Here is a 25,257-nt window from a genome sequence, read left to right on the forward strand (position 1 = left end):
ATGTGATATCACTAAAGACTCACAGAAGAGCCGTCTTCAACACGGTGTTGAAGATGCTCCACCACCCAATGCGCAGCGTGGAAGAAGTTGCAGCACAGATGTTGAGAGCAACAGTATTCTCTGTTTTTGGATGCCAAGAATTCTTTCTGGCAGATAATAATGATAATAATGATGATAATAACTATAAAATGCAATTCCTGGAGAAATTGCATGTGAAGGCAAAGAAGTTAAATAAATACTTGGGGAATGCTGCAGAATGATGTGTAAAGTTGGAACGGGTTGAATCGGTTGAAAAATGTAGAAACTAGAAGTGAAATATGAAATTTTGTAAAATTTTGCGCAAATTTTATATGTTGAAACGTGACATTTTTGAATTTGGCAATTTTGGGAATGTCCTCAGTATGATTTGAATGTGCTGAATGATGTGAATTTCAAACTGGAAGGATGTAAATGAGTTAGAATGGGTTGAATCGGTTGAAAAATATAGAAATGAGAAGTGAAAAAGGAAATTTTGCAAGATTTTGCGCAAATTGTAAACGTGAAATTTTTTTAATTTGGCAAGTTTGGGAATGTCCCCAATGTGATTTGAATGTGTTGAATGATGATGTGAATTGTCAGGTCCAAGTACCATAAGACATTATTTTATATACTGAAATAAGAGGAGAGGACAACCAGTATTCCTTTTGCTCGCGAGAAGAATTACGTGGAAGGCCCAGTTACAGTCCTCCACCAATTCTGGACTCCTCTTCCGCTAGCTCTTTTTATTTTGGGTTGCCCTGGTTACAAGAGGCGTTGTGGCTGTAGCAACGCTGATCTAGCTAACTAAAAGATGTTGTGTGGTGCGAGGCCTTGGCGGATTCGTGACCCCAGCAATGCAGAGTCTGTCCTTAGTTGGTTGGCAGTCTCGTCCTAGGCTGCGATCTTCAAACGTTCTGGGTGCCGTGTCCCTGTGAAACAACGCTCTAGACTTTCTTGCTAAGTATCACACAATGATAATGAGTAAATAATCAGATACCTCTCGTGCATACACTCCAACAAATGTTAAGTAGATGTGAGATAACTTGCATGAATTCTACATAGGAACTGTCTTCGATGGAAAGTTGTGTTAAAGGGCATGAAAACAAATCGAGACTTGATAAAACACATTCTTGCGATTTAAAATGTAGAAGGGCCATTTTAAGAGAAGATATCTGTCTGCCCTCTGTCTCCTTCGCCTTTTCTTAACTGATCTGAGATCGGCAGAGCGTTTTTTTCTTTTAATAGTCTTTTTTCTCCGCCCACCAGGTTGCAGCCCCCTGCGTGATAAAACTGCAAGTCCGGAACCTTCTTGAGTGGTCGCTGTTTTGCGGTGAATTCTCTCTGACACGTCCAGCGACATCAGTTGCTATGTTTTTAGCAGCAGTCTGAAGGTGTGGCTTAGCCAAGTTAAACCCGCTTTTGAACATAGGCATCACAAAGCGGAATAGTTTTGCAAAAACAGACCCCAGGCCACGCCCATATTGGACTGGGGCCCTTTGAAAGCCTTGGATTGACCCCCCTACTTGCGTTTCGTAATAATCGACAAATTGATACAAATCGGGGTGTGTGGTTTTTATTATCTCGATCTAAAATGCAAAATGAGGATAATTTTCCCGTATTCAAAGCCGACAGGTGTGTTTTGATCTGTTCGAAGACTAACTGAAATGGTCTCTATGAGATCTGCACACGTTTAAATAGTACACAGGATTAAAGGTCTTATTTATAACATCTTCAAAATTCCCCTCGATGGGGAGATGGCGCAGCATCGGCGCGTAAGCGTCACCGACGGTCTGGTGTTGAGCAATATCTGTATAAACAAATAGAAAATATAAACCGGCTTTTTTATCAGCTGGATGTTGTCCATAGACGCCTTCCGGTTTGAGCTGAAGCCAATGTTCCGGATTCATTCCAACAATATAAGCTAGGGGGCTCTTGAACATAATTTTTGAACTTTCTTCGCCTGCAAACAAATATCTCCGTATATGCTGGTCAAACTGAATGCCAATCTTTTTCGTACTGGCTTTAGTTAATAGAGTTTGAATTTCAGAGGCTAACGATTCATGATTGTTGTAAACCCCTCCTCGAATTTTCAGCGTGTGTTGAACCTCGGAATAACCTTGTAAAGTCTCATCTCGCGAGATAAGGGGTTTTAGCTGTTTGAGATAGAGATTCCGGACACCTTCCCGATTATTTAGCATATGCCTAATTTCAGAATCACCTTGTAAAGATTCATTATACTAAAAGGTTTCGACTGTTTGAGGTAGAAATCCCGTTTTTTCTCAGGAACGTCAAAAACTGAGTTGATGTATGAAATCTCACATAAGCCAACCTCCCATGATCCTTTTAAATCTATGTTTACGCTAATTCCACTTTAAATTCTGAAAGCGTGTTGTCAGGAAAGATGTGCATGCTAGCATTTGAGGCTAATGTTACGTAGAATTCTCTCTGTACATCACCCATCTTGAGATTTTAACAGAATGACCATCCTATCAGTTTTTAAATGTCTTTAACGCTATTTGCAGGCACCCAGCTGTCAAATTTGGTTGGCCAGCCAACCCAGTGGACGAGTAACTCCTTCTTGCCTGACACAGTGCGTGATTTAAGAATTTGCTGTATCCGGAAAATCTTATTTTTTTCATTTTTACTTTTTGTAATTCTGCTTCATAAAAAGTGCCTTCTATGAGCACACCGTCCAAGTCTGATATTTTATGGACAGGCGGGACACGGTGGAGTCGTTGTGTTATCCTGAATATGTCGTCCGTGAAACTCTGCAAATAACCTTTCTCAAAGATCCCCCTTAGTTTGGAAAGGCGGACTGTGTTGCCTGGAGCGAACCGGAACTTGATTCCCCGTCGGAAGGGGTTTTTGTCATACAGGTTGGTGAAAACAACGTTGCGATTTTCCTCGTTTACAGCATTGAGTCTCATTCTAATACTGGTATGAAAACTATCATTGTAGCTGGTAATAAAATCCTGAATTACATCTACGTATCGTTGTGTGTTCTTTGCTGTAAAATAACGCCACATTCGTGATTACAGTGTTTTGTTAATGCGTTTAACCGTCTGCGCTTTTGTATCGGAAGACGTCGCGAAATGTAAAATATTATGCTGTCTCAATAATTCCTGGAAATGTTTGTTAAAACATTCTTTCCCCTTATCTGTCTGCAGTCGTGATGGTATCCCGCTAACTGTTAAGATATCTTCAAACCCCCGGGACACATGTGGAGCTGATTTGGACTTCAGAACTCGTACAAATGCGCGTTTCGAAAACACATCAATTGTGGTCAGTAAATATTTGAATCCGTCATTGTAGCGTGCCAGTGACTGTAAATCACACAAATCTGCTTGAAATTGTCTCATAGGACCTCGAACAAAAACTTTATTTCTAGGAAAAGTTATTCTGGCTGGTTTATGTAAAGTATATGTGTCTTGATCTGCTAGGAACGGTTTCACTTTTTTAATACTAGTATTTTTACAGTTAACAATAGCTCCTTTGTGCAAGCGCGCCTCCCCTCCAAAACTCGCTGGGTCAGCTGCTTTATAGTACAGCTTTTGCAGACAACTGTCACGCCCCATTGTGAGATGCGGATTGACGCAAAACAGAGTGTGGCACAGGTAATAAAGTATACAGGTATGATAATTTAATATAATAAACACAGAATACAATCACTTTTGTTGGTCACAGTTTATTACAAAAAATTCAGATAGTTTTAAAAAAGAAAAGAGTATAAAGCACACAGTAAAAAACATTAATAAAAAAAAAAAGACCTAGTAAGACAAAAAAATAGTTTTTTCTAAGCTTTACCACAACGTATGAATGAAAATAACATAGGTAGTGGCATTTTGGCTTCAATTAGGGTTTTAAGCCCCCTTAACCAGGTAGTTATGTCAGCAGGCAAATGGTTTTTAATATAATCTAGAAACAATGCGAGATTGGCAGCCAACTGCGCCCATGTTTTCCTTACAGAATTTCCCATTCTCTCTTCCCGAAAGTTCTGAATAATAGCCCGATCACGCTCTTGCTCAACACCACAATATTACTGGATTCTTGTTTTACACAGCGCAGTCTAGCAAAGATCTTGTTCTAATGCGCGAAGTCGTGTAAAATGACAGCAGCCGTGTTGCGCAAGGTTTTAAGAGGCGCAGATGTGTTAAAATAAAAAAGCATAGTCGATAACGTGTGGAGGAAATTATCATTGCATAGCTCTGCCGTCACAGTCTCATAGTTCGCGTAAAAATAAAAGCAGCGATCCTCGATAAACAAACACGTGTGGTGAAGCTGGCTGAGATCATCGAGCGCACACCCGTCACACATCATCTTAGCATGTTGTATTAAAGCATCATACAACAAATAAGCTATCATTAATTTCAGCCGTACGTAATCCTCAACCACCAACCATGTAAGGGGTTCGACACTCATGGTGTAAATATCTTGATGGATGTCGAGTCGTGCAGGTGTGGATGTCAGCGGCGGAATGTTACCCTCAAGGAGGGGGAAAGGGTAGTCTGCCAGAACTGTATTGTCCAACAACGTCGGGAGATCAATGTCGCTTTCATCAACCATCATGGCTAACGGCTCAGGAGCGAGTATGTGTGCAATATCAGCGCTAGATAAGTATGGTAAGTCCAAAGTCACACTTGTGTCGTCGAGCAGGGGCGGATTTGAAGACCCTTGATCATGTTGTTCCACCGACGTATTCCGCCACGGATCGGTGTGACTATTTGGACAATAAGCTCTAAATTCTCATCAGCCAGAAGCTCTACATTTGATTGAGCTAGACGTTCAAACAGATCCGATACATTATCACGGATAGTCTTTGTCGCTTTTTTCCGGGTAAACGTGAGCTCTATCATTTCCTGCCACTAACTCAATTTGAATCACGTCACCTCTCCGTGTTCGCATATCAACCTCTCGCAAGACTTCATCTATTCTTTCCTCAATCTGGAGGTAAAAGGTTGCAAAATCATTGCTGTTTGCTTGTGATGGTATATTCAAATGCCGCCTTACCTCAATATTATTGAAATGTGTTCTATTTACTACAACAGAACCGCCACGCTGATTAGTTATTACAGAAGAACTGTTGTTAAATTGGTGGGCTATGTCTTGAAACACTGGTGCGTTGTCATCAATAACATCTATCTCGTGATCGATTATAACAGAGCAGTTGTTAGGCTGAAATGGTGGTGGCATGTTACCAGTTATTACAGAAGCATCTATCATGATCTATAGGATTAACGGTCATTCGGTCAATCAGAGGCTGCGTATTTAGATTTTGGATCATGTTTAACAGTTGAGCAGGAATATCTGGACTGTTGCGCCTGCTGCGATCGTTAGCTTGGTTGTTAAATTCTGCTATCATGTTTAACAGTTGTGACGATATCAGTGTAGGACTTTGGCTACCATCATTCTGGCTTTGACTGTTTAGCTCGTTTACGACAGCTTGTAAGTGGGCCTGAATATCAGGACTGTCTGTGTCTCCTCCCTCCAGCATGGCATTGTTCACAATGTTGAGCAAATCTGGTATTTGGCTTGTAGAAGCACTGGTTGATGGCAAATCATTGCTAATGTTTGACAAATCTAGCTCAGGTGTATCACAAGATGGCTGTAAATCTAATTCGTCAATGTTTGTTAAGAAATCCGACTCTGCTGACGTAAGGTTAGCATGATCCAGTGTATTTCTTTTTTATGAAAATTACAATATAAACAACACGAAAAAAATCTGACCTATCTTGATTGGGCCAAATCTGTTAGAATTACCTTAAAACATTCTTGTAACAGTTTTTTGTAAACACAATTACCACTGCACTTTATAGCACGCCTTGTCTTGTGGTGATGGCTCTCGTCTGTCGATTCAGGCCTCTTGGTGATTGAGTAGAAGGCTGCACGTCTGCTCTTTCTCGCTCTTTGAAGCAGCCTCGTGTCACGATGCTTAACTAGAAGTAGATTTTCAAAAAAGTTAAATCGTTATAATACCATCAAAAAAAAACATTCGAATGATAACATAGAAAGAGAAAAAAAGAAGGAATAGCTCTGACTTTCTTTATCGATTCTTGAGGAAGGTCTTCATAAGTAGATAAAGCGTCCGCCAATTCTATGTCTGTGGATGCTCCCTCTTCCGTCTCTATGCTCGTGAAAGCCGCCTGCTGGCCGGAGGGGGGTATGATTTGGGTGCTATCACGTGACTCTGATAGTTCTGCCTCAAAACCAGTCTGTGTCTGTGGTTTTTTTTGTCTAGTGGCAGCCGCCACGAGATCTGTTACATACATGAAAAAAATAATAATCACCAACTAATAGCATTTATATTAACTAGCGTAGATGAACGGTTGCCTCACCGTAGTCTGATTGTGTTAAATAAACTCCACTAAAGTCGTCATCAAATACTTCATGCACGTCAGCAAACACGGTTATGACATTACATACTAGGGGTGTAAATCGCGGGTTTTGTCACGATATGATATAATATCGATACAAAGAACTACGATACGATATTTGCCGATATCTTAAAGCCTGCTGCGATTCATTCACGATATATCGCGATATAGTGCGCTACGAGCGATATATATATTTTTTTTAATAAAAAATATAGAACAATATCCTGATTTATAACAATTCATACGCAAAATCAACAAGGTACTGCAAACTCTTTATTTAGGAAATTACAAGAGTATTGTAGTATACAAAGTGCTTATTTTAACACTGAACTTTGATGTCGTGTTTTTTCTTTAAATGTGCGGCGAGATTTGTGCTCCCTGAATATTTGATCACCGCATGGCAGGATTTACAAACTGCACGTGTCTTGTCGGTTGAGCCATCTTTTCTTTGGAATCCAAAGTGCTTCCAAACGAATGACTTGAAGCCTAAAGGGGAGCAAATTTCCTCGTCTTTTTAGACACTAGCCATAGCACCAGCCCAGGAGCCGCGTACTAGTTGTCTACTCCCCTTTCACGTGCCTGCTCTGCTCACAACACAATGCCGCGCACTGCTCCCTGCTCCCGGAAAGAGGAAGCAAGCAACAATGAACTGGATTTCAAATTAAAGTTGCGTCTAATGTCCGAAGTCAAACACGGCGATATAAATCGATGTTTACGTTTAGCATCGATGCCAATAAATCGTAGAGCATTATATAGATTAATCGATGTATATCGATGTATCGTTACACCCTTAATGATGAGCAAAGATTGTTAACTGGTGTTTGGACAACTCCTGAATTTGTTAAGGCATTTGATGTTGGCTACACTGTTGCACATATTACGGAAGTATGGCATTACACAAGAGCGAGAGACACAATTTTCCGTGATTACATGCGAAGATTTCTAAAAGGTAAACAGGAATCTTCAGGCTATCCAGCGCATGCGGTCAATCAAGCTGATAGAGAAATAGAGATACATATAGAGCTACACGATTCATCTGGGTATCCAACTAGACCCTTCCAAACTTGCTGTAAATCCTGGAAAACGACAGGATTTGAAACTTTGTCTAAACAATCTATGGGGAAAACTAGCCCAGCGTGAGAACATGACAAACACAAAAATTGTGACAAAATCTGAGGAATTTTTTGATCTTCTGTTTTTGCGTATGTACGATGTGAAATTCTTCCACTTTATCAGCGAAAAGCTTTCGGTTGTACAATATTGTTTCAACATGAACAATGAGATACATGCCTCAAAAACATCAAACGTGGCGGCTGCATGTTTCACAACCGCATATGCACGTCTAAAAATGTACAGCTATCTAGAAATTTTACAGTCGCGCATTCTTTACACCGACACAGTCTCGTGTACACGGTGAAACCTGACGAAAGTGTCTCCCGCTAGGGGATTATCTGGGCGATTTGACAGTTGAGCTTTCGAGTGACAGCATTTCAGAATTTGTCTCAGCAGGGCCTAAAACATACGCTTACAGGACAAGAGCGACAGGCCGCACAGTCATGAAGGTGAAGGGGATCACGCGGACTCACGAAAGCTGTCAGAGCATCAATCTTGATAGCATGCTCAATTTGGTTCAGGGGTACATTGACACAGCAGGTGCAATCTCAGATGTGCTTTACGCACCCCAACATGGCATTGTTCGCAGTAAGAGAGGGTTTCATCTCAGAAACACATCATTTTCCAAACGGCTTTGTGTGGTCTACGACAAAAGATCGCTCCATCAAGGCCGCACTGAACCATTTGGTTATTGATCTCTCTCTCTCTCGCTCTCTCTCTCTTGCTCTCTCTCTCGCTCGCTCGCTCTCTCTCTTAGAACTTCCTTTTTCATCCTTAATAGCAGGGCCTTCAGGTTGTGGCAAGACTTTTTTTTTGTCAAAAATGTTTTAGAAAATCTTAAACATGTTATGAGAAAAAAACCTGATAATAGTCTGGGTTTATACTTCATATCAACCAATGTACGATGAGCTCAAAAACATGAATAAAGCCATCGTTTTTATCAAGGGACTGCCTGAATCTTTTGATGACGAGAAGCTGTTCCCGCCGCAGCAGCACCACCTACTGATTCTGGACGACATCATCTTCCAAGCTTCGGATAATCCGGAAGTGGTCCGAATATTCACATAATATAGAAATCATAAAAATGTAAGCGTTATAATGCTAACACAGAATGTATTCAATCAAGGGAAATTCAGCCGTACTGTTAGTTTAAACAGTAATTATTTGATTCTGTTCAAAACAATAATAAATTGCAAGTGAATGTTTTGGCAAATCAAATTTGTCCCAGCAACCGGAAGCTTTTCTTGGAATCTTTCGAGGATGCTCCAAAAGAGCCGTACTGGTATTCACTGATAGATCTGACGCCTTTGTGCCCAGAACAATATAGACTACGTACAGGTGTACTACATAACCAATGGCCTGTAGTTTATATACCCTAACAATAAAACGATGACAAAGCTTTTAAAAACAAATGCGCCGTTACTCAAGTCTTTGTTTACATCCAAGCCGGCCAAACGTAAGCATTTACTCCTCAGAGGTCCTAGTAGTTTAGTGAAAGCATTGTGTGAGATTGCTTTGAATCTTTTAAAAGGACATCTACCCTTAAAATCAAAACTCTATAAAAAACTAAACAAGCAGAAGAAAAATATCCGCTTTTTGGCTGATAAAAATAATACTCTGAAGAAGATAAAGAGCTGTGTTAGTTCAGAAATGTGGTTTCATATTGCCTTTATTAGCGGCATTGGCACCTGTTCTGGGGAGCGTTATTAGTGGCTTTATGAACAAATGATAAAATGAGTTTGAAAACGGCGCAGAAAATGTTCCTGATCTCCCCTTACCAGCTCGAGAGGCTCCATAAGCCAGCCCCTACCATTTGTGACACAGCGGAGTATTCTTTGGATGAAGAGATGAAACAGGTTTTGGATAATAAAAATTTAAATCAATATGAAAAGATCAAAATTCATCAATCCCTGATGCAGCGCTAAATGGGGTTGATCAAACAAAAAGATTCTGAGCAGATTCCTATTACGATTCGTAATGAAGAGAGGGGCGATGAAGGGGAATGGAAAACGGCCCAAAAGGTGACAGATGAAGATTGGGCTGATATTTTAGATACGCTAGGTCCACGTTATCGCCGCAACGCCTCCTATGTTTTGAAAAAATTATCGGCGGAAGATGTAAGGTGGACGCCGCTAAGCGAATTTATTTTTAGAGGGAAAACTGTCAAGGGCTCACACATGAGCGATTTGATAAAACATTTAATTGTAACCGGTAAGAAACTAGCCGCTCAACCGGCTGGCTGGACAGAATTTCTGCGTACATTAGCGCAGCTAAATCTACCTGAATCAAGCATTTCCAACCCCTCTGCTCGTGCTGATTTCAAACGTTTGAAATACGCTAGGGATGAAGATGATGTTTCTCACGCAAAATATGTAAGCGTAAAAGAAAGAAAAAAAAAAACAGATCGCCGGTAGTAATATCGGTTAGTTATTAAAATGTTAGATATGCTAATGTTGTTACTAAAAAAAATAAAAATAAAAAAAATACTCTGTAACTCTCTTTAACAATGTTTATTGAATAAAAGAGATTTTATATAAAATTAACACGGTTTCAGACAATGACATTCTTTAAATTTATGTAATGAACATATTTGCCCGCCACACAGCCGGTTTGGCCTTCGACATTTCTTGACAAAATCGATAACCATAGTGTCGTTATTCAGAGGGTCGGGATTATAATGAGTCATGTTAGGATACGGATTTTACCTATTGATCTGACTCCAAATTATGATCAACACTTAACACAAAAATTGCTATGTTCTAATCCACACACTGGCGCACCTAACAATTTTGCGAGTTCGTTCTGTCAAAGAGAAGACCAGTAGATCAATCAGACCGAATTTACCAATTGTTTAATCCTGACAAAGCAAGCTAATACAGGCGCCTGGGCCTTGGGTCCTTAACACAAAAACTCGTGTGCCTTCGTGACCAGAAAGACGACACATTCTTTCGGGTTGCCCAGTTTTAAAGAAACACAATAGGAATATTCAAGCATGCAAATTATTGTGTGGTGATTGGTCGATGGTAGATGGTCATCTCCTCCTTGTTTGGGTTTTCCCCTGCTCAGCACAGGTGTCTGGACCACAAAGACGAGTGGTTTTTTGCGTTCCCCATCGGCCTTGAGATATCCTCCCCTTCTGGACATCCTGTTCCACAATACTTTGAAGAAAACAAATTCATGTAGTCTGCACATTCCTTTCCACTTATTAAGTGACCATACTACTACTAGAAATTATATTGATATGATTATATGTGTCTAACGCAGCCTTAATCAAATGTGTTTGCAAACTGCCGAAAGTACATTTCCCTTTAGTCATCACTTCACTGTAGCTCAGCCCCCACCCTCGCTGCGACAAGTAGTAGACACAGTGTTGGCCACAAGTGTCATTCAATTTGTGTTGGAGTTGTCCGTTATGGTATTCCAAACTATTAGAATACTTCTTCAGAAATCTGTATATACTTGACAGGTAATAAGGACTGTCCGGTGGTAGACCAAAAGGATCAAAGAATGTGGCCGAACCATCAGATTCTAAAGTTAGAGCGAGCCAATGTTCACCAGGCAAACGTCGAGGATGTGTGTTGACAATATGTCTGGGGGGGTTGTCTTTGACGTCAGCTAACTCGTCTGACACGTAAACACCTCCAAACAACACCCTTTGCATCCGGGTCATAATCAAGTCCAACTAACGACCGTTCATAGCTTTAATAATAGTCCATCAACACTTCCCTCTTGGCATTAATCTCAATAAGGGAATCATAAACCGCGTAAACAATAAGCGTGGCTGTATGTGGGAGAGGCGTACGAAATCGCAAATCTAATCTTAAAACACCATTATTCACAGGCGATAAAGCACCGGAATCATCTGCTTGACTTAAATTGAAGACAAAAAGTGAATAGCCTAGACTAAAATCCTGTTGATCGATACAGAGAGGTAAATCTTTTAGAAAACGCCCCGTAGCTGTGTATACATTATGAAATTCACGTGTATATAATCCAGCTTCGAAATTGGGTTGAAAGGCTTTAGCTGCTATTTGGCGATGTTCATGGCTAAGAGCCAAATACTCAATGTTGTGATGTAAAAAATTAAACGGGTTTAAATCTCGTCGTCCCATAAAACTGTTATGATTCATCATAGCTAGTACAATTTGTTTAGGAATATGTCCGAGGAAGAGGTTATCTTGGTGACAAATCTGTGAGTTTTGAGGGATAGAAAAAGTCTTTATATTGACTCTTCTGAGGGGATACAATGCGTTACCTTTATGTAAAGCTGCTTCATGGCCTATTGAAACAGCTGGTGAAACTGATACTTTTTCCACATAAAGTTAAGCTCCTAATATCTTGAGACACGAATCACTGTCTGGAGCCCTCATGAGGCAAAAATTGTCAGGAGCTCTAGTTAATTTAAGGCGCAGATCCACATTATTCAATAGATGGCACTCGGAAAAGAAAATATCACTGTGTAGCGGTCCTGTAACGTGCAACTCACGTGATCCTCCCATCAACTGAGCGCAACGAACCAACCCTTCGTTGGCAGCAGGACCTTCAAATGTAATAGAGGCCATACGCCCTCAAGTGTCCTTTGCAAACATCCCTGCTGTGAATTGGGATTCCAAAGAATCGTTTGAAAATTTTAACAATAACTCAATGATGGATCTATAGGCGTGCGTTGCACTAGACGTGATATTAATCTCCCGCCCAGTGAGATATCTAATTAACTAAAAATTGTGTTTATCGGGAAATTCACAATGCCGACTTGCTCTTGCGGTGGTAAATTACTCCCAACTCTACGCGTTATTTTTAAACGCAGGTGTAGTAGCGTATCGGATAAATCTAAATATTTCGAGCCGTCCCCGGGTATAAAAAAATCGATTGGCCCCTGGTCCACAATGGCCGACAACGGTAGGAATTCTACATAGGAACTGTCTTCGATGGAAAGTTGTGTTCAGGGGCAAGAAAACAAATCGAGACGTGATAAAACACACTCTTGCGATTTAAAATGTAGAAGGGCCATTTCAAGAGAAGATATCTGCCCTCCGTCTCCTTCGCCTTTTCTTAACTGATCTGAGATAGGCAGAGCGTTTTTTTCTTTTAATAGTCTTTTTTCTCCGCCCACCAGGATGCAGTCCCCGGCGTGATAAAACTGCAAGTCTGGAACCTTCTTGAGTGGTCGTTGTTTTGCGGTGAATTCTTTCTATGACACGTCCGGCTACATCCGGTGCTATGTTTTTAGCAGGAGTTTGAAGGTGTGGCTTAGCCAGGTTAAAGCCACTTTTGAACATCGGCATCGCGAAACGGAAGAGTTTTGCAAAAACAGACACTAGGCCACACCCATATTGGACGGTAGCCCCCTGAAACCCTTGAAACGATCCCCCTACTTGCGTTTCGTAATAATCGGCAAATCGATACAAATCGGGATGTGTGGCTAATATCACCATTGTTTTTATTATCTAGATCCAAAATGCGAAATGAGGATAACTTTCCTGTATTCAAAGCCGACAAGTTGTGTTTTGATCTGTTCGAAGACTAACTGAAATGGTCTCGATGTGGCTCCTACACACGTTTAAATAGTACACAGGATTAAATGTCTTATTTATAACATCTTCAAATTTTCCTTCAATAGGGAGAGCGCGAAGCATCGGCGCGGAAGCCTCACCGACGGTTTGGTGTTGAACAGTATCTGTATAAACGAATAAAAAATATAAACAGTCTCTTTTATCAGCCGGATGTTGTCCATAGACGCCTTCCGGTTTGAGCTGGAGCCAATGTTCCGGATTCATTCCAACAATATACGCTAGGGGGACATAATTCTCAAACCTTCTTCGCCTGTATACAGATAGCTCCGTATATGCTGGTCAAATTGAATGTCAATCTTTTTCATACTGGCTTTAGTTAATAGAGTTTGAGTTTCAGAAGCTAACGACTCATGATCGTTGGAAACACCTCCTCGAATTTTCAGCGTATGTTGAACCTCGAAATCACCTTGTAAAGACTCATCTCGCGAGATCTGAGGTTTAAGATAGAAATTCCGAACGCCTTTTCGATTTTTCAGCATATGCCTCATTTCAGAATCACCTTGTAAAGATTCATGTTTACTATAAGGTTTCGGATGTTTGAGGTAGAAATCTCGTTTTTTCTCAGGAACGTCAGAAATTGAGTGGATTTATGAAATCTCACATAAGCCGACCTTCCATGAGCTTTTTAAATCGATATGTTGCGCTAATTCCACTTTAAATTCTGAAAGCGTGTTCTCAGGAAAGATGTGCATGCTAGCGTTTGAGGCTAATGTTGTGTAGAATTCCCTCTGGACATCACCCATCTTGAAATTTTCACAGAATGAGCGTCTTATCGGTTTTTAAATGTCTAACGCTATATGCAGGCACCCAGCTGTCGAATTTGGTTGGCCAACCAACCCAGTGGACGAGAAACCCCCTTTTGCCTGACACGGTGCTTGATTTAAGAATTTTCTGTATACGGAAATCTTTTTAATTTTATTTTTACTTTTTGTAATTCCGCTTCGTAAAAACTAAGCACACCGTCCAAGTATGATATTTTGTAGACAGGCGGGACGCGATGGAGACGTTGTGTTATCCTGAATATTTCGTCCGTGAAACTTTGCAGGTAACCGTTTTCAAAAACGCCTCTTAGTTTGGAAAGGCGGACTGTATTGCCTGGAGCAAAGCAGAAATTGATTCCGCGACAGAAGGGATTGTTTGCGTACAGGTTGGTAAAAACAATGTCAAAATTATCCTCGTTTACAGCATTAGGTGTCATTTTTATACTGGTATGAAAACTATCATTATAGCTGGTAATAAAATCCTGAATTACATCGACGTATCGTATGTTCTTTGCTGTAAAATAACGCCACATTCGTGATTTCAATGTTTTGTTAAAGCGTTTAACGGTCTGCGCGTTTGTATCGGAAAACGTTGCAAAATGTAAAAAATTATGCTGTCTCATTCATTTCTGGAAATGTTTGTTAAAAAATTCTTTCCCCTTCACTGTCTGGAGTAGTAAGGATATCTTGCTAACTGCTAAGAAATCTTCAAAGGCCCGGGGCACATGCGAAGCGGATTTGGTCTTCAGAACTCGTACAAACGCGCGTTTCGAAAACACATCAATTGTAGTCAGTAAATACTTATATCTTATACTGGGCCCATGTTTTTCTCCATTACTGGATTCTTGTTTTACACAGCGCAGTCTAGCAAACATCTTGTTCTAATGCGCGAAGTCGTGTAAAATGACAGCAGCCGTGTTGCGCAAGGTTTTAAGAGGCGCAGATGTGTTAAAATAAAAAATATATATGATAACGTGTGGAGGAAATTATCATTGCATAGCTCTGCAGTCAGTGTCATGATTTGCATAAAAATAAAAGCAGTGATCCTCGATAAACAAACAAGTAAGGTGAAGCTGGCTAAGATCATTTGAGTGTACATCCGTCACAAATCATTTTTGCATGTTCTATTAAGGCATCGTACAACAGATATGCTACCATTAGTTTCACATGTACGTAATCTTCCACCACCAGCCATTAAAGGGGTTCTACACTCATCGTGTATACGTCCTGATGAATGTAGCGTCTCGCAGGTGTTGACCTCGGCGGCGGAATGTTATCCCCAGCGAGGGGCAAAGGGTGGTCTTCTGCAACTGTATCGTCCATCGGTGTCGGGACATTGATGTAGTTCTCATCAAGCACCATGGCTAATGGCTCAGGAGCGAGCATGTGGGCAATATCAGCGCAGGATAAGTATGGCAAGTCTAAACCGCTTTCAGGATAACTCACACGTGTCGTCGAACAGGTGACGGGCTGGATATGAAGACCATTGATCACGTTGCTCCGCCCCATTTGGTAAACGGGTCTCGTCCCCCGCCGCACCCGCAGATGGCGCTGGCGGACCCGCAGATGGCGTGGGTAGACTCTGTACCAGCTCGAAGGTTGGCGATGGCGCTCTAGTTTCCTCACTCTCCGAACCAGCAGGTGGCGTTAGCTCGAAGGTAGATGGGGCTCCAAAGAGGCGATCAAATCTCTGTAGCCGGGCGGCGAGATAACTACCACGTCACTTGTCTGTGGCACAAACCCATACGCCAAGGGCGCCTCAAAAACCCTTGATGGTGGATGCATCGCCACATCAGCAGCCATGTTTGGTTGTGGAGTTGTGATGAACACCATATCTGCTTGGTTTGTCTCGGCGGTAGAATTGTCAGGGGGGGACCACACGTCAGCTGTCTGTGGCCCCGATCCATACGGCAAGAGGAACTCAAAAGTCTTTGATGGTGTCTGCACCGCCACCTCAGCAGTCACGTTTGGTTGTGGAGATGTGATGATGTTTGTCTCTGCGGCAGATTTGTCGGGGCTGGACCAGAGTGTCACCGTACAGTTTGGTACAGTCTGCATACCTCTTGAGAGCTTCTCTCCTGGTCCGTTCTCCACAGGTAGAAAACTCTGTAAAAGTCGTCTGGCAGATCTTTTTTGGGCTATCTTCTTGTTGATCTCTCTCTTTCTTGGCTTCAGGTGTGATGTCAGGCTTCGGAGTGGAGTAATGCAGCAGGGTGACCGAGTGCAGCTTGGACCAGGGTTTATTGTAGCAAACTCAAAAAGACAGACTTGGCAAACTGACGTGACTTAACAACAAACTAACAGGACTGACCGACCAAAACGTGAAACAAAAGACAGGAACCACACAAACCGCGTGACAGTGAAATATGCATTGTCCACATCTCATGCACAATGCTCCGACGGCGAGTGACACGCAAACAGAACTTAAATACAACACAGGTAACGAGAGGCAGGTGCGTGTGATTACACTAATCAAGGGCACACAGGAAGGGAGGCGCGAGCACACAGACACAGAAACGATGACACATCACAAAACTGAGGACGAGGCATGACATATGAGGCTGAGTGCTAGAAACGGGATCCTCTTGTCCACAGGTATGCTAATGATTAGACCCCCCCATCTGTAGCAGTAGGTAAAAAAAAGAGTTGTGTGTGTGTGTGTGTCTAGTAAAGTAGTGTAAGGAGGTGGGGAGTTTAAAGTTATTTTTTAGTAAGGCTAATCTAAAGTCGATTTACGTTTCGCTCCAATGATATTTGTCCAGTCACGGCTAGCTACAAAAAGCCTTGTAATACTCTCACCAGATGCTTGCATCTTTTCATGCCACTCTGCTAAGGGCACGTTGACTATTGTTTGAAAAATGCCACATTCGCTATTAAACACTTCTAGCGTCAGATAGTTTGAGGAGAAACTTTAACCCGTAAAAAAACATTTCCCGCTGGCCGTAATTCTTGAAACATAGGTTATGTTCAGCTCGCCTTGTAAGCCGTACTCGTTTAGAAATTCAGTCAAAACCTGGGGTAGGAGCTGATTTAACACTCCCAGTCATTTGAGTTCAGCAGCCCATACCTACTGTTTGGTTCAGAGTTGTTGCTGTTTGGTCCAGACAGTTCTCGGTTTTTCATGAAGAAAAATAGCTCCCCAACTTCATAATTTTTTTTAAATCCCCATAGAGTCTCCGTTGTCAGGTCCCAGTTCTGCTCAAGTTTTTCCGTAGGAGGCTGTTGCATACGTTTGAGATACATATGTTTTTTTCTAGAAGCATTTAACAAACAGTCACCGTCTTTACGGCTAAAATGAATACTGATAGGTGTTTCGGCTATCATAATTTAAGATTCAGGTTTACAGTTTAACACCGCCGATTTAGCTTAGCTCTTTAAACTCATCGCGCACCAGCCCGACCTTTATTATACCAGCAGTAGGTCCACCCCCCTCTCCTTAAAACCACACCTTTGTCACGTGTTTTACTCAGGACATGTTAGACTACTCCCCTAAAACTATCTAAAGAAAATGTAACATACAAAATATGTTAGAGGTACATCAAATATACTAAAATATAAGGCTTTCAGCGGCCTTCGACTGTCTTCTCAAAAATTATTTCCAACACCCCCCAGTCATTTGAGTTCAGCAGCCCATACCTACTGTTTGGTTCAGAGTCGTTGCCTTTGCGAGTGCTTCAACTCTAATCTTTTTCCTTTATCTTGACCCCTCCCCTTAAAACCACAGCTGTGCGAATGCATCAACTTTGCCTGTAATTCTAATCTGCAAGTCCAGAGTCGTTGCCTTTGTGATTGCTTCAACTCAAATTTTAGGATACTAATTTTCCTCCTTTGTCTTGACCCCTCTCTAAAAACCCACACCTGTGCGAATCCTTCAACTTTGCTTGTAATTCTAATCTGCAGGTTCAGAGTCGTTGCCTTTGCGAATGGTTCAACTCAAATCTTAGGATACTAATTTTTCTCCTTTGTCTTGACCCCGCTCTAAAAACCCACAGCTGTGCGAATGCATCAACTTTGCTTGTAATTCTAATCTGCAGGTTCAGAGTCGTTGCCTTTGCGAATGGTTTAACTCAAATCTTAGGATACTAATTTCTCTCCTTTGTCTTGACCCCTCTCTAAAAACCCACAGCTGTGCGAATGCATCAACTTTGCTTGTAATTCTAGAGCGACATTTTTCTCCCTTTGCGAATGCTTCAACTCAAATCTTATTTCAAACATGTCCCAACATAACACCTCTATTGCAATTCTAATCTTCAGCCATCTTGTCTCCAAAAAAAAAAAAACACACCTGGACATCCCCCAACATAACACCTTAAAACGCCCCCTGGTGTTATCTTAGTGACAGTGCACCCCCACCTCATTTGCATAGGGCTCATTTGCAAAACAATAGACATACACCTGCATCATTTGCATAGAGCTCATCTGCATAACAATACTCCCCGCCGCAGCTGCAGCGGCAGCGCTTAAATGTCTTCCCGGCCGCCTGGAACTCTGCGCGGGGCGTGTTTCGTCCCGCGCAGCGGTACCAGGTCACGCTGCGCCGTCAACCGAGCCGCGCGCGGTCCGCTGGAAGTCACCGTGTTCCAAATTATTATGCAAATGATATTTATCTCAGATTTTCCTAAATAGTCGATGCAAATGAGTCAGCATAATTTTCAAGTCATCAACCATTAGTTTAATGAATTCGAATGTTATTGAACAAACCTCCCAATGATAACAGAATTTTTCAAAAATATAAAACTTAAACTGCACTGTTCCAAATTATTACGCACAACAGAGTTTTATAACATTTTATAGGTTATGAACTGAAATGCTCATCTTTGGAATTTACAGCATTAGGAGGTCATATTTACTGAAATCAAAAGCTATTTCAATCAAAAACATCTTAACAGGTCAAGTTACATTTTAACATAGGACCCTTTATTTGATAGCAGCTTCACAATTCTTGCATCCATTGACCTTGTGAGTTTTTGGAGAGTTTCTGCTTGAATTTCTTTGCAGGATGTCAGAATAGCCTCCCAGAGCTGCTGTTTGGATGTGAACTGCCTCCCACCCTCATAGATCTTTTGCTTGAGGATGCTCCAAAGGTTCTCAATAGGGTTGAGGTCAGGGGAGGATGGGGGCCACACCATGAGTTTCTCTCCTTTTTATGCCCATAGCAGCCAATGATGCAGAGGTATTCCTTGCAGCATGAGATGGTGCATTGTCATGCATGAAGATGATTTTGCTACGGAAAGCACGGTTCTTCTTTTTGTACCATGGAAGAAAGTGGTCAGTCAGAAACTCCACATACTGTATTTACAGATGTCATTTTCACACCTTCAGGGACCCTAAAGGGGCCAACCAGCTCTCTCCCCATGATTCCGGCCCAAAACATGACTCCGCCACCTCCTTGCTGACGTCGCAGCCTTGTTGGGACATGGTGGCCGTCCACCAACCATCCACGACTCCATCCATCTGGACCATCCAAGGTTGCACGGCACTCATCAGTGAACAAGACTGTTTGAAAATTAGTCTTCATGTATTCCTGGGCCCACTGCAGCCGTTTCTGCTTGTGAGCGTTGTTTAGGGGTGGCCGAATAGAGGGTTTACGCATAACTGCAAGACTCTGGAGGATCCTACACCTTGATGTTCGTGGGACTCCAGAGGCACCAGCAGCTTCAAATATCTGTTTGCTACTCTGTAATGGCATTTTAGCAGCTGCTCTCTTAATCCGATGTTTTTGTCTGGCAGAAACCTTCCTCGTTGTGCCTTTATCTGCACGAACCCGTGTGTGCTCTGAATCAGCCACAAATCTCTTTACAGTACGATGATCACGCTTAAGTTTTCGTAAAATATCTAAGGTCTTCATACCTTGTCCAAGGCATTGAACTATTTCACGCTTTTCGACAGCAGAGAGATCCTTTTTCTTTCCCATGTTGCTTGGAAATGGTCATCTGCTTAATAATGTGGAACGCCATTTTTAAGTAGTTTTTCCTTAATTGGGCTCACCTGGCAGACTAATTATCACAGGTGTCTGAGATTGATTTCAGTGATCCAAAGAGCCCTGACACACAATACCGTCCATGAGTTTAATTGAAAAACAAAAAATGTAATCTTTATGACACTTAAATACAATTTAACAACATAATAATTTGGAACACGGTGTAGACATCCACCTGCATCATTCGCATAAAGCTCATTTGCATAACAATAGAATACACCTGCCTTATTTGCAGAACAATAGACATCAAAGTTAAGCGCATATTATTACTCTCTCTGGTGAGTTGTTTTGAGTTTTTGCAGTGTTGATCTGTGAGTCCTAGTAGTGGTTTTATTATTTCTGTGAGTGCTTTTGAAAGGTTGTAGGTAACTGATCCTATGCTGTCTACAATGGGGCGGAGAGGTGTACCTGGTATATGGATTTTTGGCGTGCCATAGATTCTGGGGATGATGTTTGCTGTGGGTACTAAGTGATTGTATGACTGTTTGTCTATTTTATTTCCAATAAGTAGTGGTTTAAGTAATGCTTTGAGTTTGTTTCTGGTCTTCCGTTGGGTCTTTTTTTAACCACTTCATAGGTGTCGTCCTGTAGTAACTGTCGCATCTGTTCTTCGTAAGTGTCTGTGTCCATGAATAATGTTGTTCTGTCTTTGTCTGCTGGGAGGATTGTGATGTCTCTATTTTTTGCTAGTATATTCATTGCTCTTGCTTCCTGTTTGTTAACATTGCCGGGTGGTGATTTAGCCATTTTTAGTATACCTGCAATTTCATTACGTAGTGCTGCTTTCTGTGCTGGATTGTGTATTTTTTGGCATGCCAACTCCGTGGCTAAAATGAAATCCTCGTGGGGTATGTTTTTGGGTGTGATCGCGGAGTTGAGTCCTTAGCCAGTATGCTGCGCTCTGCCTGTGTGAGTTTGTGACGTGACATGTTGTGAATCCGTCAGTCGCTGTAGTCCACTGTTGATGTTGAGTTTGTTGGTTGTGCATCGTATCCGTTCTTTGAGTCATCCGCACTCTCCTGATAATCCTCTCCGTGTTCCTGGTTGGTATTGGGTTCTTGACTGTCAGGCTGGCTAGCTTTACCTCTTCATCCCAGCAGCGTTGGTTGAACCTCAGGTGGTTCCAGTAGCGAGCCCGTTACTTCGTCAGCTTTTCCAGGAGGTGCAATTCCTTGACGCATTTCTCTTCGGAACTTTCTCGTAATAGCTGTACTACGTTCATTTTGTCTTCACTTATAGATTATTTTACTGGTTCTTTTATCACAGACAAATTATCTAGGTTGATTTACCTGACATGTTTCGGCGTGTACTTCCGCCTTCATCAGAGTGTCACTGGTGTGGTTGTGACATGTCTTTATCAGCTGATGAATGAAGGCGTGGCTCACCTGTCAGATTTGACAGGTGAGTCAAATCTCAGCATTCTGGAGGGGTGAACGGACAGCAGAGGGCGTGACTCACCTGTCAAATCTGTGGTCGCTGTCTTTTTTCCACAAGTCTTTGATGGTTCGTAGCATGCCTTCCGCCTCCCCATTGCCTGAGAGTAGTGGGGGCTGCTTGTGATATGTGTGAAGTTGTTCTCTTTCGCAAACTCCCTGAACACTGATGATGAAAACTGGGGCCCCTTGTCCGATACCACAATCTCTGCAGTCCCATGCCTGGCAAAGACCTCTTTAATAGCTCTGATCGTCACTTCAGCCAAAGTACTTTTGAACTCTGCTATTTCAATGTATTTTGAGAAATAGTCTACGATCAACAAGTACTCTCTCTTGGACCACTCGAACAGATCCATTCCAATCCTTTGCCACGGGCGGTCCGGCAGGGGAGTAGGCAGCAGTGGTTCTTTGAGCTGCGATCTGTGTGTATGACGTATTCCACAACTTTCCACCAAGTTTCCTATCTGGGCGGAGATGCCCGGTCACCAGACCGTTCTCGGGGTAGTCCTCATATTTAATGTGATAGATGACGTCCTCTTCAGAGTAGTCCGTCTGGGATGTGGTGGCTTCGTTGCACTCAGAGTCAGGGATGAGAATTCTCCGCGGATCCGCGGATTTTTGTGTTTTTTTTCCGTCGAAATTATTTTCATGAATGGCCGCCCCACCTTGTTCTTGATGGGTCCTTTTGGGGTGCGCATCACGTTTTCTACACAGGCTTCAAACCAGGCGCCCACGGTCACGTCCCTGCAGTCTACTAGCTGATTAATTTTGTATTTCCCGATTCCCGGATCCACTAGCGTGTCCTTGCTGGATGTCAGCGGTTGGGTGTCGCACATGGGACTCGAAGGCTTGATGCCATTTTTTGTGCTAGCTGAGTTATTAGGGGCAATGGCGTCTGGCTTGCTCTCGTCGGCAGTCTGTGTCGTTGCGATCATTGTCTTTATCGGGGGTCCTTGGCCAGAGGCCTGTCCGGAGGATCTGTGTGGGAGCAAATCAGCAGCTGGACAATGTCATTGAGACCCACATTATAATCAAATATTGTGTGGCCATCTTCCATCCGCTTCCCCCGGTAGAAGAGGCGCTGTTCCTGTGGGCTCACATTGAAGATGTCCCGTATTTTCATGCGGAGGGTCTCGGTGTTGGCCAGCCTGGAGAGATCGTCCACGGTTCGAGTCTCCTTGCGGACCTGGATCCACATCGTCCATTTCATAGCTAGAAACACCATAATGCTTCCACCCTCTGGCCCGAATCTCCCTCCTCAACGCCACCACCTACGCTGTCATCACCTTTCTCTCCATTCTGAAAGAGAAAGTGACAATCAATAAAGATCCGGAATTTTTTTTATCTTTTTTACTTTATTTCCATGTGATTCCAAGTATGAGAAGAGAATTTCTAAAAATGTGCAAAGTACTTCTCAATCTGCCATATGCATATCCTACTGCAGCATTTCGGGACAAGGTGAAGCACTTTGCCTTCACTCGAACGAATTGCAAAAGGGATGACCGAAAGCGACCAAAGCAACTTTAAATGTTGCTTGTTTTTGTAGCATGTGATTCTACTAATTTGTGTATCCAGTTTGACTTTAAACCAGCAATGTTGTTCCTCGTTAACTCTAATTGCAAGCACATGGATGTGGCGGTGTGCATTTTGTCCCATTGTGCACACGCGGACAGCAAAAGCCTTGCTCGCGGACTTCGAACGGCCTTTTTACGATATAGCGTTACCGTTTTTTTCCCATGTATAATGCGCAAAATTTAACTAATTTATTGTCCTAAAATCTAGGGTGCGCATTATACATGGGTACAAAAAAAAAATAATTTTTTTTAAATTTTTTATCCGGATATGATCCAGAGGCCGCCATTACAGATGCGCTTTCTTCTCTACTGTTCACTTCAAACACGCTCCATACGAACATAATGCTCTCGTATCAGACGCTTGCTCGATCACCTGCTCGTTTGCTTTTACAATGTACCAAACACAAATCCGAAAAAAAATTTCGCTATCGAGTTTGCTAGCGCATGATCAGTGATACTGACCAGCAGAATAACATCCGGTTGTTCCCAAAGATGATCTTTTTTCTGAAATAATTTTACGTTTACGGACTTAAGTAGGAGTCAAAATTTGGGTGCGTATTATACATGGGTACAGGCTTTTTTCCAGCATCAACATGCCATTTTTAGGGTGAGTATTATACATGGGGGTGCATTATACATGGAAAAAAACGGTAATTTTCACGGGTAAAACAATATAGCAGATTTAAAAGTGCCCGCCTATGCTTGTTTTAGAACTTATTGTCTGATCACCTGTTCACTTTCATGCATCTGACGGAGTTAATTCATACCAAATTCATCAGGATGTGTACCTCCGAAAAAAGACCGTTTTTAGACCAGGACAATATTTTTTCGGAGTATAGTAAATGAAACGAGAGGATCTTGGAATACTTGATTAACTTCCTCCCAGTTGGGAAATGGTAATTTCAATGCCAACACAACAGTCCAGGTTAAAATAATTGATTAATAAATTAACTAAGCACATGCCTCACGTTTATTGAAAATCAAATTTCGAGTTGAAGGGGAGATAGCTGAGAAACCACTTACCTCTGTCGTCAGGTTTGCTCTAATGAGTACAGCTTGGAGTCTCCACCCACTTTTATGCGTGGTGGAGTCTAAAAAAAAAGATGTTTTGTCGTAGCCTCGAAATTTTATTAGTTACGCTGACAACTCAACACATCCCTATAAATTCATCTGAAATGTGATTATACCATTGGGTGAACATGCTACAGCAGGGGTGGCCAAACGTTTTGACTCGCGGGCCAGAATGGGTTCAGAAATTTGACAGAGGGGCTGGGCCAGGAGCATTTGAACACGCAATGTAATTGATTAAACCTGGGGATTGAAATGTGTGAAAAACAGACATAATTGAAGGTGCACATTTAAAGAACTCAAACGGAAACTAGAAAAATATCAATGGAATCACTTTCAACATTCAGAGCATATTATTACCCAACGAAAGAAAGGGGTCTTTAAATTGAGAGCGATGTGCAGCACGTTAATTAAGCTACTGTAATAATAATACTAATTTAATTTTTTTATTTTACTGGTTCTTTTCGCTGTACTGTACTTGTGTTGTACATTGACAATAAATTTGAATCTAATCCAATCTTTTATCACAGACAAATTATTCAGGTTGATTTACCTGTCATGTTTCAGTGTGTACTTCCACCTTCATCAGAGTGTCACTGGTGAAGTTGTGACGCACCTTTATTAGCTGATGAATGAAGGTGTGGCTCACCTGTCAGATTTGACAGGTGAGTCACACCCTCTGCTGTCCGTTCACCCCTCCAGAATGCTGCTCCAGGTGGTAGAGAGCATGAAAGCTCTCTCGTCTCTGTTGATGGTCCTCGGGCCCCGCTTGCGGAACGCGATTGCCTCCCTGATCCAAAGCTGATGTTTGTTTTCTTCGGTGCGGATTGATTGATTGATTGGTATCTTTATTTCGAACATCCAAAAAGAAAAAAAAAAAAGAAAATACCACTCTATAGTGCCACCTAAGTCCATACAACAAACAAACAAAAAATAAACCAACAAATAGAAATAAATAAATTAAATAAATAAATTAATTAATAATAATACTACATAAGTAAATAAATCAATAAGGAATGCTCGAAAAGGAGTAGGAGGAAGCATAGCTTTTTAGATTCCTACCCCTTTCTCACTTTATCCATTAAACCAACGATTCAACATATACTGTAATTCTACAATAGAACACAAGTAGACACAGTTTCACACTTATTGTTCTGTTTCATTTTTACTTCTGTGTAGCTCTTTGGCACTTTTAGCCTTTGTACCCGCTAAACAACATATTTTTGTACATTATTTTAAACTGGTGGATATTTGGACTTTGCTTGAGTTCCTCACTTAGATTGTTCCATAGTTTGACCCCGGTTATAGTTATACAGAAACTTTTTAAGGTTGTTCTTATGTTTAAGATTTAGAAGTTGTGGTTCCC

At 41.7% G+C, this 25,257-nt stretch overlaps 1 long non-coding RNA gene across 3 annotated transcripts in view; it reads right to left on the reverse strand.

Moving 5' to 3' along the window:
* Window positions 1–18,731: 18,731 nt before the first annotated feature.
* The window catches only part of LOC133151886 (uncharacterized), a 77,302-nt gene continuing 70,776 nt past the window's right edge, over window positions 18,732–25,257 (reverse strand). For 2 of the 3 annotated variants that reach the window (XR_009714010.1, XR_009714009.1), the window contains 2 exons: window positions 22,349–24,737; window positions 18,732–22,227 (listed from right to left, as the gene is read on the reverse strand). This is a non-coding gene — a long non-coding RNA (uncharacterized LOC133151886). The remainder of the gene's footprint in view (window positions 22,228–22,348; window positions 24,738–25,257) is intronic. The other variant, XR_009714011.1, reaches the window with a different exon arrangement.

Source organism: Syngnathus typhle, linkage group LG3 (assembly GCF_033458585.1).
Source record: "Syngnathus typhle isolate RoL2023-S1 ecotype Sweden linkage group LG3, RoL_Styp_1.0, whole genome shotgun sequence".
NCBI classification, from domain to species: domain Eukaryota; kingdom Metazoa; phylum Chordata; class Actinopteri; order Syngnathiformes; family Syngnathidae; genus Syngnathus; species Syngnathus typhle.